Below are 12,710 nucleotides of genomic sequence, written 5' to 3'. Positions count from 1 at the left end.
GAGCTCGGGATGCCCAGGGAGTCTTCTGTCGCGCCCGCGCCGGGTCCATCAGTTGTTCAATATGACGCCCGACGCCTCCCGGAAGACCAGGTGGGGGCCGCCAAGGACGCCATGGTGCAGGTGGAGCTGATGGTGGGTGACGCCAAGGGAGCGTATGACTCCATCGCGTCTCTGTATAAGAAGAGCTTGGAGCTTCGGGACGACATCCGAGTAAGTGCGCTAGTAAGTGTTTATAATCCTCTTGGCACCCACTGGGTGTTTCAGCGATACACTCGGATAAAGTAGGATGATTTTGCAGTGGGTTCACTCCGAGTGAACCCAGTGGGTGTAGTCCCCGAGACTTCTGCCGAGTGCTTGCACCGACAGTTGTCTTTATATGTATTTTCCGTAATCTGAACAGATCAGAGCTGATCTGCCCGAATGGTACCAGTGGGGGCACTCCGAGTGCACCCACTGGGTGTAGTCCCCGAGAGTAGTGTTACTCGGGTCGAGTAATAGTAATCTCATAATGTTGTTTGTTTGCTATGGAGCTCGATAGGGCCGACCTGTTCGAGCTTCATACCAGTGGGGTCACTCTTAGTGAACCCACTGGGTGTAGTCCCCGAGACCGCTGTCGATTGCTTGCATCGACAGGGGTCTGAAGAGTTTTGGACTTTGATTGTTTTGTCATATGTGTCGATACTTTTTCCTTGTTGAATGTGTCTGGTCCTCCCTTTGTGTCTATTTGGCACAAGACTTGCGAAATGGGATATGCGTACAATGCTCTGAAGGCTGAGAAGATTCAGCTTGCTGCGGACTTGGAGGCGGCTATGAATGACATGGCTGGTGTGAAGGAGGCTCTTGCTGACCGAGAGAAGTCTTTGGAGGAGTCTCGGGAGTCCAACAAGGCATTGCTAGCCGAAGTTGAAAAAATGAAGAGTCAGAGATCTGAATGGATGGGCAGCTGAAGGTGATGAACACTCGGTGCATGGCGCAGGAGAACTACGATAGCGACTGGGCGAGGAAGATGGTCACACTGCTTGGTGGTAAGTTGTTGCCGAGTGCTTCTTGACTTTGGAGTTCACTCTGCGCTTACTTTCTGCTTGTCTTTTCTGTGCAGAATTCTGTCGGGACGTTGAGGCTGAAGCAGCCGAAATTGAGCGGTCGGTTGTTCCGAATGTTCCACTCAGCGATGAAGCTAACCGGGACATGCTCCGAGCGCATTATCGCCTTAACAGGGTGGGCCCTTTCATTGGCCGCCTGAGAAAAGTTGTCGGCCGGATCGACAAGGAGCTGTGGCCTGAAGACGACTCCCGACAAGAAATAGATGGGTTGATGACTCGGCTGGAGGACGTCCCAAGCAGAGTGCAGGCATGGAAGAAGTCTGCCGCTCGGTGTGGTGCGGACGTGGCGCTATCTCTGGTCCGAGTGCACTGCAAGGAAGCCCGCGAAGAAAAGATGAAGACGTTGCATGTCGCCAACACCAAGAAGCTTCGATTCGAAGATTTCATGGAGACCTTCCTCGACACAGCCACCCGCATTGCAGACAGAATCGACCTTGACACCTTTGTGGAGCCTGCCAGTCCCGGCGACGCGTGAAATACTTTATGGTGAACGCACATTTACCTCGGTATGCCGAGTGGTATCTGTATTAAACTTTGGCCACTGCTGTTGGCCGTCAAATTTGTGGTTCGGTGTGGATAAGCTTGATTCACACCGAGCCGACTGATCGTAGATCCAACTTTGAATTCGAATCGGATCTTTTGCTCTTCCTTCGCTGAGTTTTTTTTGACACGATTTTGGTTCGTGGTTTTTGTTTGGCGTCTCTTGGTGAAGCCAATGGCAAACATGCGGAGCATGTAGTTATCAGTTGTCTTTGTTGGGGAACGTCGCATGGGAAACAAAAATTTTCCTACGCGCACGAAGACCTATCATGGTGATGTCCATCTACGAGAGGGGATGAGTGATCTACGTACCCTTGTAGATCGTACAGCAGAAGCGATGTGAGATCGCGGTTGATGTAGTGGAACGTCCTCACGTCCCTCGATCCGCCCCGCGAACAATCCCGCGATCAGTCCCACGATCTAGTACCGAACGGACGGCACCTCCGCGTTCAGCACACGTACAGCTCGACGATGATCTCGGCCTTCTTGATCCAGCAAGAGAGACGGAGAGGTAGAAGAGTTCTCCGGCAGCGTGACGGCGCTCCGGAGGTTGGTGATGATCTTGTCTCAGCAGGGCTCCGCCCGAGCTCCGCAGAAACACGATCTAGAGGAAAAACTATGGAGGTATGTGGTCGGGCAGCCGTGAGAAAGTCGTCTCAAATCTGCCCTAAAAGCCCCATATATATAGGAGGAGGGAGGGGGACCTTGCCTTGGAGTCCAAGGGACTCCAAGGGGGTCGGCCGAGCCAGGGGGGAGGACTCTCCCCCCCCAAACCGAGTCCTACTTGGTTTGGTGGGAGGGAGTCCTTCCCCTTTCCCACTTCCCCTCCCTTTTTTTTCCTTTCTTTGATTTTTTCTTCCTTGGCGCATAGGATTTGGTGGGCTGTCCCACCAGCCCACTAAGGGCTGGTGTGACCCCCCCAAATACCTATGGGCTTCCCCGGAGTGGGTTGCCCCCCTCCGGTGAACCCCCGGAACCCATTCGTCATTCCCGGTTCATTCCCGGTAACTCCGAAAACCTTCCGGTAATCAAATGAGGTCATCCTATATATCAATCTTCGTTTCCGGACCATTCCGGAAACCCTCGTGACGTCCGTGATCTCATCCGGGACTCCGAACAACATTCGGTAACCAACCATATAACTCAAATACGCATAAAACAACGTCGAACCTTAAGTGTGCAGACCCTGCGGGTTCGAGAACTATGTAGACATGACCCGAGAGACTCCTCGGTCAATATCCAATAGCGGGACCTGGATGCCCATATTGGATCCTACATATTCTACGAAGATCTTATCGTTTGAACCTCAGTGCCAAGGATTCGTATAATCCCGTAAGTCATTCCCTTCGTCCTTCGGTATGTTACTTGCCCGAGATTCGATCGTCAGTATCCGCATACCTATTTCAATCTCGTTTACCGGCAAGTCTCTTTACTCATTCCGTAATACAAGATCCCGCAACTTACACTAAGTTACATTGCTTGCAAGGCTTGTGTGTGATGTTGTATTACCGAGTGGGCCCCGAGATACCTCTCCGTCACACGGAGTGACAAATCCCAGTCTTGATCCATACTAACTCAACTAACACCTTCGGAGATACCTGTAGAGCATCTTTATAGTCACCCAGTTACGTTGCGACGTTTGATGCACACAAAGCATTCCTCCGGTGTCAGTGAGTTATATGATCTCATGGTCATAGGAATAAATACTTGACACGCAGAAAACAGTAGCAACAAAATGACACGATCAACATGCTACGTCTATTAGTTTGGGTCTAGTCCATCACGTGATTCTCCCAATGACGTGATCCAGTTATCAAGCAACAACACCTTGTTCATAATCAGAAGACGCTGACTATCATTGATCAACTGGCTAGCCAACTAGAGGCATGCTAGGGACGGTGTTTTGTCTATGTATCCACACATGTAAATGAGTCTTCATTCAATACAATTATAGCATGGATAATAAACTATTATCTTGATACAGGAATTATAATAATAACTATACATTTATTATTGCCTCTAGGGCATAATTCCAACAGTCTCCCACTTGCACTAGAGTCAATAATCTAGCCCTCACATCACCATGTGAATTACATTGTAATAAATCTAACACCCATACAGTTCCGGTGTCGATCATGTTTTGGCCGTGGAAGAGGTTTAGTCAGCGGGTCTGCTACATTCAGATCCGTGTGCACTTTGCATATATTTACGTCCTCCTCCTCGACGTAGTCGCGGATGAGGTTGAAGCGTCGTTTGATGTGTCTGGTCTTCTTGTGAAACCTTGGTTCCTTTGCTAAGGCAATGGCACCAGTGTTGTCACAGAACAAGGTTATTGGATCCAGTGCACTTGGCACCACTCCAAGATCCGTCATGAACTGCTTCATCCAGACACCCTCCTTAGCCGCCTCCGAGGCAGCCATGTACTCCGCTTCACATGTAGAATCTGCTACGACGCTTTGCTTGGAACTGCACCAGCTTACTGCACCCCCATTAAGAATAAATACGTATCCGGTTTGCGACTTAGAGTCGTCCGGATCTGTGTCAAAGCTTGCGTCGACGTAACCTTTTACGGCGAGCTCTTCGTCACCTCCATACACGAGAAACATCTCCTTAGTCCTTTTCAGGTACTTCAGGATATTCTTGACCGCTGTCCAGTGATCCACTCCTGGATTACTCTGGAACCTGCCTGCCATACTTATGGCCAGGCTAACATCCGGTCTAGTGCACAGCATTGCATACATGATAGAGCCTATGGCTGAAGCATATGGGACGGAGCGCATATGCTCTCTATCTTCATCAGTTGCTGGGCACTGAGTCTTACTCAATCTCGTACCTTGTAACACTGGCAAGAACCCTTTCTTGGACTGTTCCATTTTGAACCTCTTCAAAACTTTATCAAGGTATGTGCTTTGTGAAAGTCCTATCAGGGGTTTTGATCTATCCCTATAGATCTTAATGCCCAGAATGTAAGCAGCTTCTCCTAGGTCCTTCATAGAGAAACTTTTATTCAAGTAACCTTTTATGCTCTCCAAAAGCTCTACGTTGTTTCCAATCAGTAATATGTCATCCACATATAATATTAGAAACGCCACAGAGCTCCCACTCACTTTCTTGTAAATACAAGATTCTCCAACCACTTGTATAAACCCAAATGCTTTGATCACCTCATCAAAGCGTTTGTTCCAACTCCGAGATGCTTGCACCAGTCCATAAATGGATCGCTGGAGCTTGCACACCTTGTCAGCATTTTTAGGATCGACAAAACCTTCGGGTTGCATCATATACAACTCTTCCTGAAGAAAACCGTTAAGGAACGCCGTTTTGACATCCATCTGCCAAATTTCATAATCGAAAAATGCAGCTATTGCTAACATGATTCTGACGGACTTAAGCATCGCTACGGGAGAGAAAGTCTCATCGTAGTCAATTCCTGGAACTTGTGAAAAACCCTTTGCCACAAGTCGAGCTTTATAAACGGTCACATTACCGTCAGCGTCCGTCTTCTTCTTAAAGATCCATTTGTTCTGAATAGCCTTGCGGCCCTCAGGTAGTATCTCCAAAGTCCATACTTTGTTCTCATACATGGATCCTATCTCGGATTTCATGGCTTCTAGCCATTTGTTGGAATCTGGGCCCACCATTGCTTCTTCATAATTTGCAGGTTCATTGTTGTCTAACAACATGATTGTCAAGACGGGATTACCGTACCACTCTGGAGCAGCGCGTGATCTCGTCGACCTGCGTGGTTCAACAGAAACTTGAACTGGAGTTTCATGATCATCATCATTAACTTCCTCCTCAACCGGCGTTGCAATCACAGGGGTTTCCCCTTGCCCTGCGCCACCATCCAGAGGGATGAGAGGTTCGACAACCTCGTCAAGTTCTATCTTCCTCCCACTCAATTCTCTCGAGAGAAACTCCTTCTCGAGAAAAGTTCCGTTCTTAGCAACAAACACATTGCCCTCGAATTTGAGATAGAAGGTGTACCCAACTGTCTCTTTTGGGTAACCTATGAAGACGCACTTTTCCGCTTTGGGTTCCAGCTTCTCAGGCTGAAGCTTTTTGACATAAGCATCACATCCCCAAACTTTAAGAAACGACAACTTTGGTCTTTTGCCATACCACAGTTCGTATGGTGTCGTCTCAACGGATTTTGATGGTGCCCTATTTAAAGTGAATGCAGCTGTTTCTAATGCATAACCCCAAAACGATAACGGCAAATCAGTAAGAGACATCATAGATCGCACCATTTCTAACAAAGTACGATTATGACGTTCGGACACACCATTACGCTGTGGTGTTCCAGGCGGTGTTAACTGCGAAACAATTCCACATTGTCTTAAGTGAGCACCAAACTCGAAACTCAGATACTCACCCCCACGATCAGACCGTAGGAACTTGATCTTCTTGTTACGATGATTTTCCACTTCACTCTAAAATTGTTTGAACTTTTCAAATGTTTCAGACTTGTGCTTCATCAAGTAGACATAACCATATCTACTTAAATCGTCAGTGAAGGTGAGAAAATAACGATATCCGCCGCGTGCCTCCACGCTCATCGGACCACACACATCGGTATGTATGATTTCCAACAAGTCACTTGCACGCTCCATTGTTCCGGAGAACGGAGTTTTAGTCATCTTGCCCATGAGGCATGGTTCGCACGTGTCAAGTGAATCAAAGTCAAGTGACTCCAAAAGTCCATCAGCATGGAGTTTCTTCATGCGCTTTACACCAATATGACCCAAGCGGCAGTGCCACAAAAATATGGCGCTATCATTGTTTACTCTAACTCTTTTGGTCTCAATGTTATGTATATGCGTATCTCTATCAAGATTCAATATGAACAATCCTCTCACATTCGGTGCATGACCATAAAAGATGTTACTCATAGAAATAGAACAACCATTATTCTCAGACTTAAAAGAGTAACCGTCTCGCAATAAACAAGATCCAGATATAATGTTCATGCTCAACGCAGGCACTAAATAACAATGATTTAAGTTCATCACTAATCCCGATGGTAGTTGAAGTGACACGGTGCCGACGGCGATTGCATCAACCTTGGAACCGTTTCCTACACGCATCATCACTTCGTCTTTCGCCAGCCTCCGTCTATTCCGCAGTTCCTGCTTTGAGTTGCAAATGTGAGCAACAGAACCGGTATCGAATACCCAGGCACTAATACGAGAGCTGGTTAAGTACACATCAATAACATGTATATCAAATATACCTGATTTTTCTTTGCCCGCCTTCTTATCTGCCAGATACTTGGGGCAATTGCGCTTCCAGTGACCCATACCCTTGCAATAGAAGCACTCTGTTTCAGGCTTAGGTCCAGCCTTGGGTTTCTTCGACGGATTGGCAACTGGCTTGCCGCTCTTCTTCGAATTGCCCTTCTTGCCTTTGCCGTTTCTCTTGAAACTAGTGGTCTTGCTCACCATCAACACTTGATGTTCTTTACGGAGTTCAGACTCTGCGACTTTCAGCATCGCAAACAACTCGCCGGGAGACTTGTTCATCCCTTGCATGTTGTAGTTCAACACAAAGCCTTTATAGCTTGGCGGCAGTGATTGGAGGATTCTGTCAGTGATAGCTTCTTGCGGGAGTTCAATCCCTAGTTCAGCTAGACGGTTTGAGTACCCAGACATCTTGAGCACATGTTCACTGACAGACGAGCTTTCCTCCATCTTGCAAGCATAGAATTTATCGGAGGTCTCATACCTCTCGATCCGGGCGTTCTTCTGAAAGATAAACTTCAACTCCTGGAACATCTCAAATGCTCCATGACGCTCAAAGCGACGTTGAAGTCCCGGCTCTAAGCCATACAAGACTGCACATTGAACTATTGAGTAGTCCTCCTTACGTGCTAGCCAAGCGTTCTTAACATCCTGATCAGCCGTAGCGGGTGGTTCATCTCCTAGCGCAGCATTAAGGACATAATCCTTCTTTCCAGCTTGTAAGATTAGCCTAAGATTACGAGCCCAGTCTACAAAGTTGCTTCCATCATCTTTCAACTTAGCTTTCTCTAGGAACGTATTAAAATTGAGGATGACACTTGCGTGAGCCATGATCTACAACACAAATATATTCAAAGCGGACTTTAGACTATGTTCAAGATAATTAGAGTTCAACTTAATCAAATTATATGCTAAACTCCCACTCAAAAAGTACATCTCTCTAGTCATTTGAGTGGTTCATGATCCACTTACGCTATCCCAAGTCCGATCATCACGTGAGTCGAGAGTAGTTTCAGTGGTAAGCATCCCTATGCTAATCATATCAACTATATGATTCATGATCGACCTTTCGGTCTCATGTGTTCCGAGGCCATGTCTGCACATGCTAGGCTCGTCAAGCTTAACCCGAGTGTTCCGCGTGCGCAACTGTTTTGCACCCGTTGTATGTGAACGTTGAGTCTATCACACCCGATCATCACGTGGTGTCTCGAAACGATGAACTGTAGCAACGGTGCACAGTCGGGGAGAACACAATTTCGTCTTGAAATTTTAGTGAGAGATCACCTCATAATGCTACCGTCGTTCTAAGCAAAATAAGGTGCATAAAAGGATTAACATCACATGCAATTCATAAGTGACATGATATGGCCATCATCACGTGCTTCTTGATCTCCATCACCAAAGCACCGGCACGATCTTCTTGTCACCGGCGCCACACCATGATCTCCATCATCATGATCTCCATCAACGTGTCGCCATCGGGGTTGTCGTGCTACTTATGCTATCACTACTAAAGCTACATCCTAGCAAAATAGTAAACGCATCTGCAAGCACATATGTTAGTATAAAGACAACCCTATGGCTCCTGCCGGTTGCCGTACCATCGACGTGCAAGTCGATATTTCTATTACAACATGATCATCTCATACATCCAATATATCACATCACATCATTGGCCATATCACATCACAATCATACCCTGCAAAAACAAGTTAGACGTCCTCTAATTTTGTTGTTGCATGTTTTACGTGGTGGCCAAGGGTATCTAGTAGGATCGCATCTTACTTACGCAAACACCACAACGGAGATATATGAGTTGCTATTTAACCTCATCCAAGGACCTCCTCGATCAAATCCGATTCAACTAAAGTTGGAGAAACCGTCACTTGCCAGTCATCTTTGAGCAAAGGGGGTTACTCGTAACGATGAAACCAGTCTCTCGTAAGCGTACGAGTAATGTCGGTCCAAGCCGCTTCGATCCAACAATACCGCGGAATCAAGAAAAGACTAAGGAGGGCAGCAAAACGCACATCACCGCCCACAAAACCTTTTGTGTTCTACTCGAGAAGACATCTACGCATGAACCTAGCTCATGATGCCACTGTGGGGGAACGTCGCATGGGAAACAAAAATTTTCCTACGCGCACGAAGACCTATCATGGTGATGTCCATCTACGAGAGGGGATGAGTGATCTACGTACCCTTGTAGATCGTACAGCAGAAGCGATGTGAGATCGCGGTTGATGTAGTGGAACGTCCTCACGTCCCTCGATCCGCCCCGCGAACAATCCCGCGATCAGTCCCACGATCTAGTACCGAACGGACGGCACCTCCGCGTTCAGCACACGTACAGCTCGACGATGATCTCGGCCTTCTTGATCCAGCAAGAGAGACGGAGAGGTAGAAGAGTTCTCCGGCAGCGTGACGGCGCTCCGGAGGTTGGTGATGATCTTGTCTCAGCAGGGCTCCGCCCGAGCTCCGCAGAAACACGATCTAGAGGAAAAACTATGGAGGTATGTGGTCGGGCAGCCGTGAGAAAGTCGTCTCAAATCTGCCCTAAAAGCCCTATATATATAGGAGGAGGGAGGGGGACCTTGCCTTGGAGTCCAAGGGACTCCAAGGGGGTCGGCCGAGCCAGGGGGGAGGACTCTCCCCCCCCAAACCGAGTCCTACTTGGTTTGGTGGGAGGGAGTCCTTCCCCTTTCCCACTTCCCCTCCCTTTTTTTTCCTTTCTTTGATTTTTTCTTCCTTGGCGCATAGGATTTGGTGGGCTGTCCCACCAGCCCACTAAGGGCTGGTGTGACCCCCCAAATACCTATGGGCTTCCCCGGAGTGGGTTGCCCCCCTCCGGTGAACCCCCGGAACCCATTCGTCATTCCCGGTTCATTCCCGGTAACTCCGAAAACCTTCCGGTAATCAAATGAGGTCATCCTATATATCAATCTTCGTTTCCGGACCATTCCGGAAACCCTCGTGACGTCCGTGATCTCATCCGGGACTCCGAAAAACATTCGGTAACCAACCATATAACTCAAATACGCATAAAACAACGTCGAACCTTAAGTGTGCAGACCCTGCGGGTTCGAGAACTATGTAGACATGACCCGAGAGACTCCTCGGTCAATATCCAATAGCGGGACCTGGATGCCCATATTGGATCCTACATATTCTACGAAGATCTTATCGTTTGAACCTCAGTGCCAAGGATTCGTATAATCCCGTAAGTCATTCCCTTCGTCCTTCGGTATGTTACTTGCCCGAGATTCGATCGTCAGTATCCGCATACCTATTTCAATCTCGTTTACCGGCAAGTCTCTTTACTCGTTCCGTAATACAAGATCCCGCAACTTACACTAAGTTACACTGCTTGCAAGGCTTGTGTGTGATGTTGTATTACCGAGTGGGCCCCGAGATACCTCTCCGTCACACGGAGTGACAAATCCCAGTCTTGATCCATACTAACTCAACTAACACCTTCGGAGATACCTGTAGAGCATCTTTATAGTCACCCAGTTACGTTGCGACGTTTGATGCACACAAAGCATTCCTCCGGTGTCAGTGAGTTATATGATCTCATGGTCATAGGAATAAATACTTGACACGCAGAAAACAGTAGCAACAAAATGACACGATCAACATGCTACGTCTATTAGTTTGGGTCTAGTCCATCACGTGATTCTCCCAATGACGTGATCCAGTTATCAAGCAACAACACCTTGTTCATAATCAGAAGACGCTGACTATCATTGATCAACTGGCTAGCCAACTAGAGGCATGCTAGGGACGGTGTTTTGTCTATGTATCCACACATGTAAATGAGTCTTCATTCAATACAATTATAGCATGGATAATAAACTATTATCTTGATACAGGAATTATAATAATAACTATACATTTATTATTGCCTCTAATTCCAACAGTCTTCACATCCACATGAGCCTCAATGAGGGTCTGCTAAGCCTCCGAGTGCACACTCGGAGCGAGCTTTTACTTAGGCGACTCTGGGTCGCGGCTAAGTCTCCGAGTGCGACTGTTAGTGCGCACTCGAAGCGAGTTGTTACTTAGGCGACTCTGGGTCGCGGCTAAGTACCCGAGTGTGACTGTAAGTGCGCACTCGGAGCGAGTTGTTACTCATGTAGTTGTGAGTTGTCTTCACATCCACATGAGCCTCAATGAGGGTCTGCTAAGCCTCTGAGTGTATCTCGGAGCGAGCTTTTACTTAGGCGACTCTCAGTCGCGGCTAAATCTCCGAGTGCGAGTGTTAGTGCGCACTAGGAGCGAGTTGTTACTTAGGCGACTCTGGGTCGCAGCTAAGTCCCCGAGTGTGACTGTAAGTGCGCACTCGGAGCGAGTTGTTACTCATGTAGTTGTCAGTTGTCTTCACATCCACATGAGCCTCAATGAGGGTCTTCTAAGCCTCTGAGTGTATCTCGGAGCGAGCTTTTACTTAGGCGACTTTGGGTCGCCGCTAAGTCTCCGAGTGCGACTGTTAGTGCGCACTCAGAGCGAGTTGTTACTTAGGCGACTCTGGGTCGCGGCTAAGTCCCCGAGTGTGACTGTAAGTGCGCACTCGGAGCGAGTTGTTACTCATGTAGTTGTCAGTTGTCTTCACATCCACATGAGCCTCAATGATGGTCTGCTAAGCCTCCGAGTGTATCTCGAGTACACACTCGGAGGAAGCTTTTTTACTTAGGCGACTCTGAGTCGCAGCTAAGTCCCCGAGTGTGATTTTTCGTACACACTCGGAGTGAGTTGTTACTTAGGCGACTCTAGATCGCAGCTAAGTCTCCGAGTGTGACTTTTAGTGCGCATTCGGAGCGGGTATTTACTTAGGCGACTCTGGGTCGCAGCTAAGTCTCCGAGTGTGACTTTCAGTGCACACTCGGAGCGAGTTTGTACTTAGGCGATTCTGGGTCGCAGCTAAGTCCCCGAGTGTGACTTTTAGCGCACACTCGGAGCGAGTTTGTACTTAGGCGACTCTGGGCCGCAGCGAAGCCTCCGAGTGCGACTTTTAGTGCACACTCGGAGTTAGTTTTTTACTTAGGCGACTCTGGGTCGCAGCTAAGCCTCCGAGTGCGACTTTTAGAGCACACTCGGAGCGAGTTTGTACTTAGGCGACTCTGGGTCGCAACTAAGTCTTCGAGTGCGACTTTTAGAGCACAATTGGAGCGAGTTTGTACTTAGGCGACTCTGGGTCGCAGCTAAGTCTCCGAGTGCGACTTTTAGTGCACACTCGGAGTTAGTTTTTTAGACCGGAGTCTGCAAACGCGGAAGAATTTTGAATCGGCAAGAGATCAATCTGCTTTATATTACTTCAATGATACTTGTTCTTTACATTGTCTCCGTCGGCGGTTATGTGTAGAAGCGCTTCAGGAGATCTCCATTCCATGCCCGCGTCTCGTCCGTTTCCCTGTCGAGGTTGTAGAGTCGATATGCTCAGTTGTTCAACACCTTAGAGATGATGAAGGGCCCTTCCCACGCGGGGGCCAACTTGTGTGGCCTCTCCTGATCCACTCGGAGCACCAGGTCGCCTGCTTGGAATGTACGGCTCCTGACGTGCCGCGCGTGAAATCGCCGCAGATCTTGATAAATTGTTGAACGAATCAGTGCCATCTCGCGCTCTTCTTCTAGAAGATCCACTCCGTCTTTCCTGGCTTGCTCTGCTTCGGCTTCGGAGAAGAGTTCGACTCGTGGAGAGTTGTGAAGCAAGTCACTCGGAAGGATTGCCTCTGCTCCATAAACGAGGAAGAACGGGGATCACCCTGTAGATCTATTCGGAGTTGTGCGGAGGCCCCACAGCACCGAAGGAAGCTCGGTGACCCATGAG

Source organism: Hordeum vulgare, chromosome 7H (assembly GCF_904849725.1).
Source record: "Hordeum vulgare subsp. vulgare chromosome 7H, MorexV3_pseudomolecules_assembly, whole genome shotgun sequence".
Classification (NCBI taxonomy): Eukaryota; Viridiplantae; Streptophyta; class Magnoliopsida; order Poales; family Poaceae; genus Hordeum; species Hordeum vulgare.
The sequence above is the reverse complement of the archived record's forward strand: the minus strand, read 5'-3'. Positions refer to the sequence as shown.